General features: G+C 31.1%; 1 protein-coding gene across 1 annotated transcript in view; it reads left to right on the top strand.

Annotated features, from left to right (window-relative positions):
* Positions 1 to 15989, top strand: part of LOC137930887 (uncharacterized) — a 40808-nt gene that overhangs the window by 17178 nt on the left and 7641 nt on the right. The window contains exon 2 of the mRNA XM_068774230.1: positions 1077 to 1218. The gene's annotated coding sequence lies outside the window, so the exon portion shown is untranslated. The remainder of the gene's footprint in view (positions 1 to 1076; positions 1219 to 15989) is intronic.

Below are 15989 nucleotides of genomic sequence, written 5' to 3'. Positions count from 1 at the left end.
TCTATAATTACATAACACTAGTTAAGATGTTCATAGCACATGAGGCGTTATGGCCTATTGCAAAAGTGGGACTAATTTTACGCTTTGTGTACATATTACGAATGGTGTAACGATGCTAAACACAATGTACTACACCAAACGCTACTGACAATTGAAATATTTTTTTCTTCCATTACATCGAACAGAAAGAAAAGAAATTACAAAAATCTTACTTTATGTTTCTTCTCTAACGAATACTAACCTATGAAGGAAAGATACCAGAATAGCTCCGAACATTTACTATATTCATAAGATGACGGCATAACTAACTTTAACCTCGCACAAATTCAGTATTTTTCAAGAATAAATAATGTAATAGAAGAAAATTAATAAATTATATTATTTTAAACCAAATAGTAATGAAATTATTCGTTTGTTATTTATCGTTAATTACATTAATTTGAGTGCCTTAAAAAAATACTCAAGTTGTATTCAAATCAAGATGTAAGTTGATTGTTTTATAACACCAATTATATACCAAGCATATTTGTAGAATGTACTTTCTGTAAAATAGTTCTAACTAAATAAAATAATTCTATATAAAATGGTTTATATTATTAAAAACTGGATATTAAAGAACTAGTCGGCATAACAAAATTTAAAATAAAACTTGGTTAACTGTAGCAGATGCTACTGAAGACGGCACGCGAAACGCATGGAATTTAAAACAGTACCCAGCATAATTAATTTGCGTATCGTTTACTGGCCTAAGGCATTCTATTTTTACTACACAGGCTCATCAAAAATATAAATGTAGTTGTATAATGTACATGTACACAGGCACACACACTTATATATACCTATATATGTACAAATATATTTATTTATTTATATATATATATATATATGTGTGTGTGTGTATATATACACATATGTATAGGTATTTTAACATACCTTCAAATATTACTTTTTTGATTCAGTATTTAAATTAATAACCTTATCTTTTTATATGCTTTAGCTAAAGCTTACACACACACATATACAAAAAATTCCAGTACTCTTTAAATAACTGTAGTAATTTTTTCTAATTCTTCCAGGTATTTTGAAACCAGTATGGGCTACGGGATATACTGAAACCAGTAAGCTGCTATGAAGTCGAACACGCGCAGACACCATGCGGATTACTCGACAATCTGACTAGCCGACACGCTCCCTCCTCACTATACTTCTTAGTTTGAGGTAGAATCTTTTTTTGTATTTTTTTTTGTATATTACTTGTTTAAATATTAATTCAAACTATTACATGAACATATTCTCCGACAGGCTTACGTATGTACACAAAAGTTGTTGCTAACTAATATCATAGTATGTATTACATATTGAAGTATATTTAAATTGAGAATGATGGTAGAAAACGTATTTTCTTTTGTGCAATAGGTACATTGTGTCATCTAGAACATTAGTATATACTTTCAGCTTGAAACAAATGAATGTAGCCGCTGTTTAGTAAAAAGTAAAACACGAATTTGTGCAAAGGTTTTTAGATTACAGCATATACAAATTTATCTACGATTAATTAGGTATAATATTATATTAAAATACTCAAAAAGGTTTTTGGCATTCTCCACGAACATATTAAACCCAGGTCTGCAACAATGACGAGATTATTTAATACAAGAAAAACCTGATAGCAATTTATATCACTCGCATTTAACAATGCGCTACCAAAAACTTTAAAACTTTACAATGTCTCTGATTATATAGCAGGTAACAAATCGAACAACATGACTATAGCATACTTAATCTTGTTATAAATACTATTCTAATTAAAAATAAAAAAAATGTTACTTTTAAAATTATAATCGAGCAATTATATATGCTTATTATACTTAGATATGATTGTTCTGTGATATTATTATTGTTCGATATTAAAATGAACTCTGATAATAAAGTGGACCGAATCGCTGTGATTACATAAAGTAGGTATGGTACCAAATATAATTTTTAAAAAAACATCCATACGCTTGGTATTAGTTAAACATTTATGTACGGGGATTGGTATAGTGAAACGTCCTTTGTTTGCGACAGAAAAGGATCTGGTCGTACGAAAGGGGGATGAATTTCAGAGCAGTATGAATCGAAAAAATCTTGTAGGAAAGCAAAAGATTTTATCTCGGAGGATGAAGATCATATCATGTATTTTACAAGATAACTGAAGAGTTTCAGCATATAAGAGACTACTCATTTCTGAACTAATAATTTGAAAAAGAATGGGGTGGTAAGATCTAGGCAACTACTTACGGTACGCAAAGAGAGGTTACAAAAAATGGTTTACGGATGAGAAAATGCTTACAGCTGAGCAATATTCTAAGAAACAAAATAACCGTATTTATGCTGAAATCCCTTAAGGAGCTTCCCAATTAGTAAACAACGAACAATGTGGACATTATCCGACTCCATTGATGCTTTGGTCGGGCATTAGCTATGAAGGCGTGACTGGGCCATATTTTTGTGAAAAGGATGTCAAATACATCAGCACAAATATATCGTGATACCAATTTTGAGAAGGTAGTTAACACGGTACATGAAGTTCGATCGTCGAACGTCCGGGACTTTAACAAAGCTAAAGATTGGTCATCATCCAGTCCTGATCTTAATCCACTGGATTGTGGTTTATGGTTAATTTTAGAGAGTAACACTTGCTCTAAACGCCATGATGATTTAAAGTCGCTGAAACAATCCATACGATTGGTAGTAAATAATTTTCTCGTAAAAATAGTGCGTCGTGCTATTAATACTAGCTTTTTAAACTGGTCTTAATGTTCAAACGACTATTGCAGCTAATACAGACCACTTAAAAGAAAAGCAAATAATATTTTTAAAAGATTTTATATTAATTAAAATTTAGTTTTAAATTAAAACACTGCAATAGTAATAATGTTACGTACAATAAAAAATGTTATTTTTTGTAACAATATTTATCGCAAGATTCAGTATATGTCATACAATTTCTTAAATTGATTTATTTATTCCATACAAAATTTGAAGCAAATTCCACTCTCGATGTATATTATTAAAACAGAAATTAAAGTTACATTTTTATAAAGAGATACAACTTTTTTCTAACAACGTCTGATAATGTTGTAGATTGACACTTGTTAGCAATAAGTATACCTCGCCTTACCCGTACCAATGTATCGCTATGCGAAATTTAGCATACAAGAACCTGCATAGTCGCACTTTTGTGAATTCAGTATTAGCAGTAGTCAATTTTACTTGTTTTTATACAAATATTCCGGGCTCATTGTGAACCTTTATTGTCTTTTTTTTTCAATTGCTCAAAAAACTTACGAAATGTAGAAATGTTTCAAGTGATTGCGATATCATCGATTCTCATCAATCACCGCCGATCGTACCGTAACGAATGACCGCTAATGACACGCCTTAATGATGATATTCAAATCTAACATTCAAAGTCATATTACAACTGTCCGCTCGGCTTCAATAATAACGTTCAAAGCTGAAATAACGGTACCACCTGAATCTATAATACCGTTGTCGATTCGTTTTGCCACATTGACTATTACCAACATCTGAGTGCAGTTTGAATTCCGATGCAGACGTTATATCGTGACCATCAATCAGCAATCTAAATATAGACCATGCTCTTTATTACTAAGTTCACCTTTAATGGATATTTGTCTGTAAAATTTGCGGCATATCTTAATTTTAAATGAATTCCAGTGTCTAAAAAGACTATTTTAAAAAGTCTATTATAGTGTTACCGAATATGCTGTTCAGAACCTTAAGAAACTGCGGCGAAGGAGATGAGAGAAAGGGCATGAACCGGCGCTGCGAACTTTAGCCGCGGACTGGGTAAAAGGAACAGCCGATACTTCCTCGGGTTCTAGCGTGTATGCCAAAGGCCTGGTACGGGGGGTATTTTAGTACACATTGATGATTATCATATTCTGAAAATAAAATAATAATGGTAATGGATAGGTTATTACGTAATAGCAATAACTTACTTTGTACCTATTCGTCATATAGACATAGATGTTGATCTGATTTTAAATTTTCAAATATTCTTTTTTTTTAACCTAGTGTTTTTCTGGTGGTTTCTTATCATAAAAATGGAACTTAGTGCTTTGGTTCATTTCGTTGACAATCCTTTATGATTTATGATTAAATAATATAAAGTAAAATACCTTGTGCATTGTGTAATATCAATAAAATTAATTAAATTATGATCTTTTTCACTTTCAATTATTTTTATTTAAAACACTGATATGCATGTACATATGCTACAAACAGGGTGCTTAAAATATCGTTGAATTAAGGATAATGAATTATAAATCTAATATATATATATATATTGTATATAAAAAAATACGGATACTTTATCGAAATCGCAGCTGCAAAACAAAGCAGGAAAATGATACATAAACAAAATTGGAACATGACACTTGCGCTTGGAGCGGTCGAATGCTATCATACGCTCACTACACAAATATATAACTGTTCACGCCATGTGTCGGACACATTTGTTAGGTTTACTTACCTACTTGTGTAGAAAGTCTTCTTTCGTATTTATACTCACCGATCGCCGACTTACTATTTTTCGATTACGTTTAACCTTCTTTAATAGTAGTACATTTAGTTTTAAAAATTAGTACCTATTTCAATTAATTTAATAAAGTTTTCGGTTAACTAAATTATTCAGAATGTCTTGCATTATGACATATTTCTTAATATAGAAATTATATGATATGCTGTCGAATACTGCGTGTTTTAGGCTCGGACCACTGATATTTATTTTGTATTCGCGAGTTATGTGTAAATATGACGTATTAGATTTGAAAGTTGCCTTTGTTTATTAGGCATTGGAGCCTAAAACGTTTTTATTCTTTTAATAACTTGTAAAAAAATTATTGGACGAACCAAAAATTATGAAATCCATTTATTTCAAAATGTCAAAGGAAATGTTTTAAAAGTACGAAACACTCTCAGATTTTTATAAATATTTTGTTATATTTAGCTGTGAATTTAAAAAATGTACATTGTATTTTCTTAATAGAATAATCCTTGACCCACCCCATAAAATTTACACTTCACGAGATATGAATAGCAACGGCTAAAATATTCATTAAATATTTTTTTTGGCTTAAATGATATATATAGATAAACATTTAAAAATAATATGCCGGTTGCTTTAATCGCCATATTTCGATAATATTTAAATTATATGGTTAGATTACTCAAGATTATAAAAATCGTGTATAACCTCACAAAAATCCATACACGGTTGAAATCTGTTTAACCTTCTACTTTCATAGTGTGAACAGCCAAGGTATGGAACAACCTATTGGCGTTGTTGTTTCCAGATAACTATAACTAGGGAGTTAAAGAATGAATAGGTTTCTTCTAGATAACCATATAGCATCGTAAACCCCGTCGTCGCCCCCGGCTGCCATCGCCGAAAACACGAAAATTATGTCATCACTTCATTCATTGTCTGCGGTCTCTCCATGTATAAAACAGAGTCATACAGCAAAGAACAAAAACTACGAAATCAAGGATATTTTCGCAGAAAGGGGAGGACCCACGCCGTTCGCAGACAATCTCATCGACTGCGGTGACTCGAATAGACTAAAGCCGTTCTATCGTTTCAAGACCCTCATAGAGCAGTCTTGGAAGTGCATATACATAGTGTTTCTGTGTGCCAGTGTAAGAGTGTGAAGCTCTGATTTCAAAGAAGGGTGGAAAGTTCTGGCCTTATGTGAACCAGCGCAAGTCATACGCTGTCACGAAGAACCACACGTACCCACTACCGGTAATCAATGACTTTCTGTATACTGGAAGGGCGTTAGAAACTCAGCACAGGCGCAACTTTACTCCAAGATGAGACACCGCATCAAGATCGCGTACACGAGTCGACTTCTCATCTCAGCAGAGAGGAATTATTCCACCACACATGAGGCGATAACGTGTTTGGAAAGATGAGAGCTTTCAGGTCTCTCACCCTCTTGTTCCCCAGCTTTGTCACGGAAAAGTTGCGAAAGGAGCAAGTGTCGTCGTAGTAAAAGTCTGAAGTGTCTCTATGTTTTGTCCAAGTGTGAGGAATCCAGCTTTAGACAAATGGTGAATTTGTAAGATGCTTAGTGATTAAACAATTTAACAGATGTGGGACTGTATTGTTTAAGGGACATGTGTGGATGTCGTTAGGGGTGTAAAGAAAGCCAGCTCTATACCTACCTTTAATTGTTAACCAGACTTAACCTTGCGTACCGGGGCATTACCAAAACACACATATATGATATACTTTATATTTTAAGTAAGTCTTTTTAATATTTCTTATATTGCAGGATTACATAGTATAATACGAGTTTATTCTTAAAAATTGTTAACAAACTATTTTTATGTATAATTTTAAACGAAATAATTTATTTTAAGCAATTTTTGGAACCTTATATCCGCATCCTTAAAACTTCAAAGAATTTTATGTGTAATAAAATTCATTCGTGCGCATTATGAAGGTTTTAGCTAAAGGTCTGCTGTAACGATGCGGTCTGAGAGACGATTGTAGAAGTGTAAAGAAATGTCAAGGACGAATGTTTATCAATCGTTGAAAACTTCACGGAATCAGTCGTTTGAATCATGTTTTAAACTAGAATAAATCCTTTAAACATTTTTAATGCTCGGTTTCTGAAAATCATTATTTAATTAAATATTTTTTCATTATTTATTTTACAAATATGTAATTTTCTTAATTAAAATGTAAATGCTATGTTATCAATATATATACTTGCTATGTAAGTTATATAATATTAATTAGGATTATTTATTTAAGTTATATGACAAGTTATATTAAAAAAAGTTTCACTTGATACAAATACGATTTTAATTCATCTACGTCTTTGTTATTCACTACCTGCATCATTACTCGCTTCATAAAACAGTAGCTCAGCAAAAAATCAACGCTCTAAAATCGTGAGTTAATATTAGAAAAAAAAATGGGCGTAAAGTTTTTATATCTAATTCCGGTCGTTACGATGAAAGTAAAAGTTTCTTTATCTTGCATAAGTATGTCCGGTTTACCGAACAAAATTAACATTTTAGCTTTGTTAGATTATTAAAGGGCTGTAACAATAATTAGACATTGAAAAATTAATAATATTGAAAACCTATAATGTTTTAATAGCCATTCCAGACAACAGAATTTGACGCTGTTAAAATTGTTCTAATGCAAATTGCAAAATAAAGGAATACAATTTACGAATGCAGACAAAATAGTCGCCTATCGGGCGCTTGTCTTGAAGTCTCAGTAGACTCTGTAAGTAGACAAGCCAATCAATCACCGGTTTGTTTAGTAATGGTTGACAATGCGATGTTACAAGAACAAAGCGCATGCGCGTTCTACATGAATACAAATTTTGATACAGTTTTACGTAATTGAAGCATTCCATGTAAACGAGTCTTAAGTAAAAGCGGGTTGAATGCGTTCCGACGTTGCGCAAGATTGCGCAGCAAGCGTCACGCGTCAGCCGCAAGCGGACCACCTTCCTCCGCCATGCAATTCTCTATGGAATACTCAAACTTTGACTCTAGACACCATAAGAAAAAATTTCAAGAATTGCTACTGAATCCACACCAAAAATGCTTAAATCTAAAGCAATAATAATACAAAGTAAATTTACTTTCATAAACAAAATCAATCTAAAACTCTTTAATATTATATCGTTTTTATAGACTTCATCTGGACTAGTATACCGCTAAGTCAAGTACAAGAAATGATAAGGTTTAGTTAATAAAAACACAATATAAGGGGTTAAAAAATACTTACAAATCACTTTAGACTTTTATCAGTTTATATATTACCATAAATGAAAAATATCTAGACTGGAAGACTTTTTCTTTATATCTTTTCCACTTTCCTTAATGTAAAAATTAATTTCATGCTCACTTTTGGATTCATATTTTAAGGCATGATGAATTTTATGTTTGTAATTAATTTTGCTACTACAATTTACATATACAAAGACCAAACCACTGAGTATTTTGTCATATATCGAACTTACTAATATAATCGGATAAAAGTTTCAAATTACAGTGATTAATTTAAAATGTATCAAAATCAGAAACGAAGTTCATTTACGTTAACAATTCGATTTGAAGTTTCACTTTTAGTAGTTATATTTTTTAAAAGTATCCATTTAATAATAACAATCAACCAAGACGAATAATTGCACAAATAAATGACAAGTACAGTTATAGTTTTTTTTTGTAGTTGGATAATAATAATACACTGACTTTCGTAACTATACAACCAACGGAACGTGTGACAGTCGAAAATGTATTAGAAATTAGAAAATTACACAGAAATTAATTAATGCTTTTGACATGCAGCTGGAATAATTTGTGAGCAATGCCAAATCTCCTCAATGCAACGCACGCCCACCACGCGGTTAATTTAGCATCCTGTATATGAATCACTAAAATTTGCTTTGGAATCAAATCGTACATATACACCATACAAACTTTTAATAGTTTTCATTGTTACAAAACTATTAGCCTAAATTCAATCTGGAAAGCCGGGGGGAATAAAAAATTGTTACATCGGCTGTCACTATTTTGAACATCCACAATATAAATTCCTGTTAACTCGTGCAGCGGATACACTTATCCGCAATGTTTTTTGCAAGCAAATCTAGTAGCCTGCATAAAGTAGACTTATAAATACAGCTGAATAATTTGGTAAAATTCCATTTTATATGCTTTATTAATATTAGAAAGAATAGCCATAGACACCACTTTTTGCAATGGAAAAATTTTCTTCACATGTCCATAATACTTATTTTTTAATTTTTTAGATGCCTGCAAAAATACATCAATCATGTACGATCGTAAAAAAAATCTTGATTTACGAAAGCGTAATATAAAACTGAATTTTCTGTAAGTCCCATCGTTTTTTCATCCTAAGTATGTTTTTATTATATTTTTTGATAATAATCGATTCAATGAAATATGATTATATTCCTATTTTATATTGAGAAATTTAATTGAAATATCACAAAACAATAATCAAAAAGGCTGTGAAGATTGCGTTACTGTAAGCTTTCTCTATTATTGTCACCCATAGCAACGATCATGTACTAGCTGGCAATGTAAACTTGATAGGGTCACGTACATGCACTAACTACATCACAAACACTAGATCGAGCAAGCCATAACTTGTTTAACGATGTTGTAGTGAATTTAGTGTCTCGTCTTATCTTTGAACAAATAATACACATAATGCCATTATAGTAGTTAAAGTTTAGGACGTGGTTTACTCGACAACCTTAAAATTGAAAATAGTTTTTAAAAAATATCTATAGCCATGTTAAAAGGGAATAATAAGTAAATATATACAAGTACACATTTTTAACCACATCAAATTATTTATAAATAGCCAATGACAAGGTTTCCTTACATTTAATGACTAAAAATGAAATACTCGAAAAGAGATTAAATAATAAAAGAAAATATTGAAAAGTACTTAAAGCAATCATATATTGTACGTAGGACATTATTAAGAAAATACACAATATACATTTTAATGCACATGCGTGTAATAATACGACTAGATTATTAGTGTAGAATATGCTTAAATATGATGTAACAATTGAATGCGCTTATAAAAACTAATTCGGCAGGATAGATTTCACGAGAATGTTTACATTTATAATTAGCAATATGTTGCGCAACTATTAGAAAGTTGCAAGTGATTATATCTTCGATGTTCTTCATAAGTCCTAAATCAGTTCATAGATCAATCTGCCTTACAACCGACACAACACCATATTATTTTACGATCAAACAGCAACCTCTTATTAAGTAAAATCGGAACAGAGATAGCGACTTATTTTCGTACGCAGTCGTTAGACTTAATTACGAAACTTGAAACAATTAACAAAGTTTCTACATATAGGTAATGACATCTCAAGCTATTGGAGTAACATTATAGTTACTAATTCGAAGTTAAATCCATAAATTTTTCGTAATATCTAATTGTTTTAAATCTGCCGCTGTTATTAAGACATTTTTATAATAATTTATCTTTAAGAAAGCATCGTCCACGATGGACTTCCAAGCAATGGACGGGCGATTATATAATTAGCAATAATTTTCATTAAATTAAAAGTTAATGTTTCTTTTCACATTTGTTAGAAATTTTATTTCAATTTATTCGTACCACAAACATTACAATATTTATGATTTTTTTCTATCTTCTTCGTACAAAGATAATTTTAATTTTTAATAAGAATATTAGACATTAAAGAATGAATTGTCGTTTAAAAAATAAACTTGAAAATCATCAGTCCATTTACATTTAAATATGTACCAAATTTAGATATATTATTAACAATACACTTCTGCCATAGTAAAAGAAATTGTTTTAATAAATACTTAAATTAACGTTTCGTTTTTTTGTTAGATACTTAGAAGATATTAAGTTCCAATAATTTATGACATACAGTTTGCTGGACGCAGGCAGCGCAAGACCAGTCATCGTCTTTGGGAAAAGCCTTTGCCTTAAGCTTGGCGTCTGTCAGCTGATATGATGATGGTGATAAGCTATACAAGAGGCGGGGTATTATCTTAAAGGAGCTAATTGACAAAATCTCCGTTATCGAATGTTACAAGCTATTTCATCATAGTAATTGTGTAAATCATTGCAATTGTGGACAATGCATATCAATTGTAATTATCTGATCAGGTCTTAAAATGCTAGTATGCCGCACATATTACCACCATATCCATTTTAAAGTCAAATTTAGCTTACAGCATGGCTCGTTCTTCACCTTTTTCAATTGTGATAAACGTTTCTTTCTTAATCTAAATATTACACTTAATATTTTACTCATGATTCCTAAACTATGCATTGTTCTTTTAAAATTGTCGTTACGTTAGCCAGTTATTTAACGAAGAATGTAAGGAAGTACCATCGGAAATGCAACAATTTGGTATTCTTACATCAAGAATACACGGCCACTTAAGAAAGGTCATGGGAATTTTGATGCCAAGGCGTTAACGTTGGTAGTGATACGCCTCGAAATGACAATATCATTTTTAATTAACGTTTACATTTTGGTAATATTGTTATTATCTATTGTGTTAAGGCCGGTTTCACGACTGAACGTGATGTAACATGAAGGGGTATTTAATTTTGAAGGATCGTTGAATCGATTTACTGTTTCCTTCCTCTTTCCTTTTATAATTGTAGGCCGTTATTATTCCACTGTTGTAATGTGCACCTTTTAAAAACAAACTATTGTTCAGTTCATGCTTGTTCTGAATACCTTGAGCTAAAAATTGATTAATTTTTGAATATTACTTTTATTATAATATTATATAACTATATAAAATAAACCCTGGGAGCCTGAACATAATAATTACTTCGATCTGCATGATTGTTTTAAATATATATAGTCTGAAACAAAAAATCCACAATTGATAATTTTCTTTCATTTCCGCCAATAAACGATCGAAAATTTCTACGCTGATCATGTTTACGTAACTAAAATAAATCTTTAATTCTATTCGTTTCCGCAGGTATTATCGATTAATGAAAATTGAATGCATGTTGCATTATTAATTAACTTTATGGCATCGTCACTAAAAAGTTACACCGACACATTCAAAGATATTTTTATTATTCCACCTTATTTTACATTTTGTACTAAAATTATTATAATCTTATTCCAACATTTACGTAACTTCTTTACTCTGGAGGCTTAATTGTCAACGCACTCGTGATGTCACTTTGTAATTATTCTATTTAATACTTAATCTTCACTTGTGTGGAAGTTGATGAACAATAAAAAACTTCCATGAACCATAGAGGAAACGTCGCGGAATGCGACAATGGCGGCGCCGGTCGAAACATATGTAATAAGACAAATTAATTTAACAATAATTCAAATTAAATGACAAATAAATCACAGTTATTATGTACGTTGGTATTTTTGTTACGGAATATTACTGTGTATTTTTGGGAAAACAGAAATAAGATAAATATTTTTATTTCTTTTTAAAACTAGATAAGTATTACTGTTTGCTTGGTTCTTTTTGATTAGAAGAAAAAACTCGAAAGTTACAAAATATGATTTCTAAGCAAAATAATCTCTAATTTTTTTGCTCTGGAAAAAATTTCTGTTGAACACATTCATTTTGGATTCGGATAAATAGAGTTGTCATATCATCTTTGTAAGTAAAAAATAAACGTCATTAAAAATTAAAAGTCCCGCTTCAGCTTATGAAATGGCCCACGCAATCAGCTTAAGTGACAAGTGCCGAAGTCCTACCCACACGTTCCCACACAATCCCGACGTGCGCGCGTGCCACTCGACCTTCATCCTGCATTCTATGGCCGACTCATCCAGGATACGCACTATTTACTGTTGCGCTCAGGCCAATAACCTCGTATGCAGCGTTTTGTTTTGTAACTAACTAAAGAAAATTGGTTGTGACATATTAAATAAAATAAAGCAAGAAAGAATCGTCAACATTTGCACAATAGCCTACTTTTTGCACTGCTACAATTTATCACAAGGATCTTAATATAAAAGGAACATGTCGAAATATGAACAATGTCGTAAGTTCAGATGGATTCTCGAAAAATCTCTTGCTACCTAAAATGAATAACAATTGAAAGTAACATTGGCGTAGGCGAGGGAGAGACACGTAATGATAAGCATAATAGAGTCATGAATCAGTCTCTGAATTACCTGCGTGAATACTACTTAGAGAATCCTTATATGGTACTGATAATATTCTGCACACGTGCCGCCATAGGTCATAGTTATTAGCTTAATTGTCTACCCTGAACAGGCGGTACATTGTCTGTGTTTTGTAACGAGAACTGAAAAAATCTTCGCCGCGTTCTAATAATATATTTTACCACTTAAATTATAACCTTATTATGAAATTTAATTTCATATTAAGGTTATATAATAAATGCAAAGTATTCTAGGCAACGAAATGATATAATGACTATGTAAACAAGTAAAGCGATCAAGTTTCACTATGACTATGTGAAACACTAAGTTCTTCAAATGTAAAAGGGAAAAATTTTATTATCTAAGAAATATTTAAATATAAAAATCATTTTAACTTAACTGACATTAGTCAGTATGCAGGTTGATTGCACATGTAAAAGCTTTCAAGGGTATAGCTTTCAATGTATTGCTAATTTATCAGCAAAAGACTTGGGAACTTATACACCTTGTATAAAGTGATCACTCTGAAATATGTTACATATCTCATAGTGATTTTTTTTTCTATTAGATTACGACTGGCCAATAACTTCTGACAGTACTAAGTCTACAGGGACAAGCAGTAAATAATAATTAACTTTAATATGCAGTAATCCTCCGCTTTTTCTCTTACATTTTTTATTATTTCTGAAACGATTGATTTTTGGGCTGTACCACATATTAATTAATGGCAAATTACCGATACAAAAAACCCTTTAAAGTTTCCACACCTTCAATCTATATCTTGAAAATGTGAACATTAATTAAAGTTAAGGATCAATTAGTAAAAACTAGTTCTGTGCATGACAAATAAATCAATTTAGTATACGTATACATAATTGTCATTTATGATCGTTATGAATTAAATAAAACTGAATATTTTCTTTAATTACAAATAATAAACAATTAAACAAAGAGAGATGGAGCAATTGCGGTAAATAACTATCGAATTTGTGTTATAGTTAATAATGCAGTCCTATAGAACTAAGACGAGTTTTAAACGTAAAAGTAAGCGCCAACGTTCCACTGATGACCCATTCGTTATGCAACGTTCACTGGGGCAAGGCTCTTTGATCGATGTTATGTGAATAGAGAAGATACTCTTTATAAAACTTATTAATCTTTGTTTCTAAATCCAGAGATAAGTTGATATTTAAAATAGAATTTTTTCGATATTCATTATAAAAAAAAATAGTATGCAAAAATATTTTAAAAACTTATAGAACTTTCTGATGCAATTATTTACTGCACCGATAAAATGAATTATCAAATCGTTTCTACTGCAATACAAGTAAAGAAAAAGCACCCGAGCCGCTAACACAGTGACCGCCATACGTCCGTGTTCAAACTGCCTTAAGCTGACATAACGGGCCGACGACGCATCCAAACGAAGACCGTTACAATGCACTATATAACTATAAACTATATAACTTATTAACTAATGGAAAAATTTTAGTATACAGAGTTTTGTGCTTTTAATGACATATGCTCATAGACATTAAGTTAATATAATATAGAATATGTACCCCTTATTCATTTCGAAATAAAAAAAAAGAATTATGGTCAAATTTTATTTATGGCTTTCATTACAAGTGATTCGCAGCACGTTGAAAGTTACTTTTATTCCAGCAATAGCTCCTGTGTCAATATATAAAGACATATAGTGTAACATTTATGAGAGAAATCTTTGGTTGGTGAAAAGTCTGTCAGTCACTAAGTCACAAAAATTAAGTCCCTGACTAAAGTAATGAAAAGTACTAGGTACTAAATTAGTAAAAAGAAAGTAACTGACACTTTTTGAGAACGTGTTGCTCTTTGTTGAATTTTTTACTGGATCATAAATTAAAATAACGTTTGATAATGTTCTCCTTTTTTATTGAGGTAGTAATTCACCAGATCTAGTCTCAAAAAGACTTATTTGGCACAAACTCTAAAAATAAATGGAACAAAATATAGCGTCGGTTATTTAAGGGGGCCTCACTTCTTTATTAGTTTGAAAAATGGAACCTATCACTAAAAGGTTTTATTGACGCTTTAATTAAAAGTATGACCAAATGCAGGCACTTTTAAAATGAGCAGGCAATTAATACTAACTGTTTTACCAATTATGTAAATACAGTGTTTATATTCAACTTTCATTTTAGTTGTTATGTTCGAGAATATTACGTTAAGCAAATTTTATAGTAAACTTATATGTTACAAATAAATGTACTACATAATTTAGTTAAATAAAATAAAATAAGAAGTGACTTGAATATCATTAAGTCTAAACTATAAAAACATAGTAATTTATTGCGAGTGTGATAAAATTTTTGATTATTTATATTGAAAAAATAATAATAAGTCAACACGCCAAAAAATATTTATAATTAACTAAATAATATAAACAAATGTTTAGGTAATTTTAATTAGTAATGCCAAATACTATGACATTCAAAAATATTTTATTTTGAATCATAAATAATTTATTAAGTAAGTGGGCAGGCCACATAGCGTGCAGTATAGACGATCGCTGGGGCCTTAAGATTTTAGAGTGGGGAACACGTTTCGGCGCAGCGCAAGGCGACCATCCACAAGGTGGACAGAGCCGCCTCCTACCATTCTTATTGTAAATCGATGAGAGCGACTTATGTCCAGCCGTGGACGTCCTACCGTTGAAATGATGATAATGCTAAATCATTAATTATTACATCTTCAAAGTAAGCCATGGACAAAATTTTGAAGCGTTTACAGATTTCGTTTTCTGAAAATAGCAACAGTCATTCCACGTCATGTCGCAGTTTTTGATAAGGTACATTTTTATATTTGATTTCGCTTAACGTTAGCACATACCTTATAAAGATAATAATATACACTATAGAGTCAACTAATGCGACATTCAAACCAAATTTAGACAAGGAAAATATATCAGTAGATTATTATCAGAATTGAACCGGTCTAAGTTGTAGATAATATTAAGAACTAGTGTTGCTCCAGTTTTGTGTCAGTACACTGGGCAGTGCACTGCTGAGTATTATATCTAGGAAGCCGCGCCCTAGGTAAATCTGACATAACGGCTACGCATTGCAATAACTTTCACAATATCAAGTAACTATTATACTTATAAGGCTCCGTAATAATAGAAAAAAAATTATCTTAACTTTATTATATATATAAAACGTAACACCTGGTTTCGTACATTACAAAGCCTCAATATTGATTTAACAATTTATC

The sequence above is a fragment of the Battus philenor genome, unplaced genomic scaffold (genome assembly GCF_028537555.1).
Source record: "Battus philenor isolate CCGP_79_NKW_IND1 unplaced genomic scaffold, ilBatPhil1.0.hap1 SCAF_7, whole genome shotgun sequence".
NCBI lineage: Eukaryota > Metazoa > Arthropoda > Insecta > Lepidoptera > Papilionidae > Battus > Battus philenor.
Note: the sequence above shows the minus strand (reverse complement) of the source record. Positions and strands in the feature narration are given on the sequence as shown.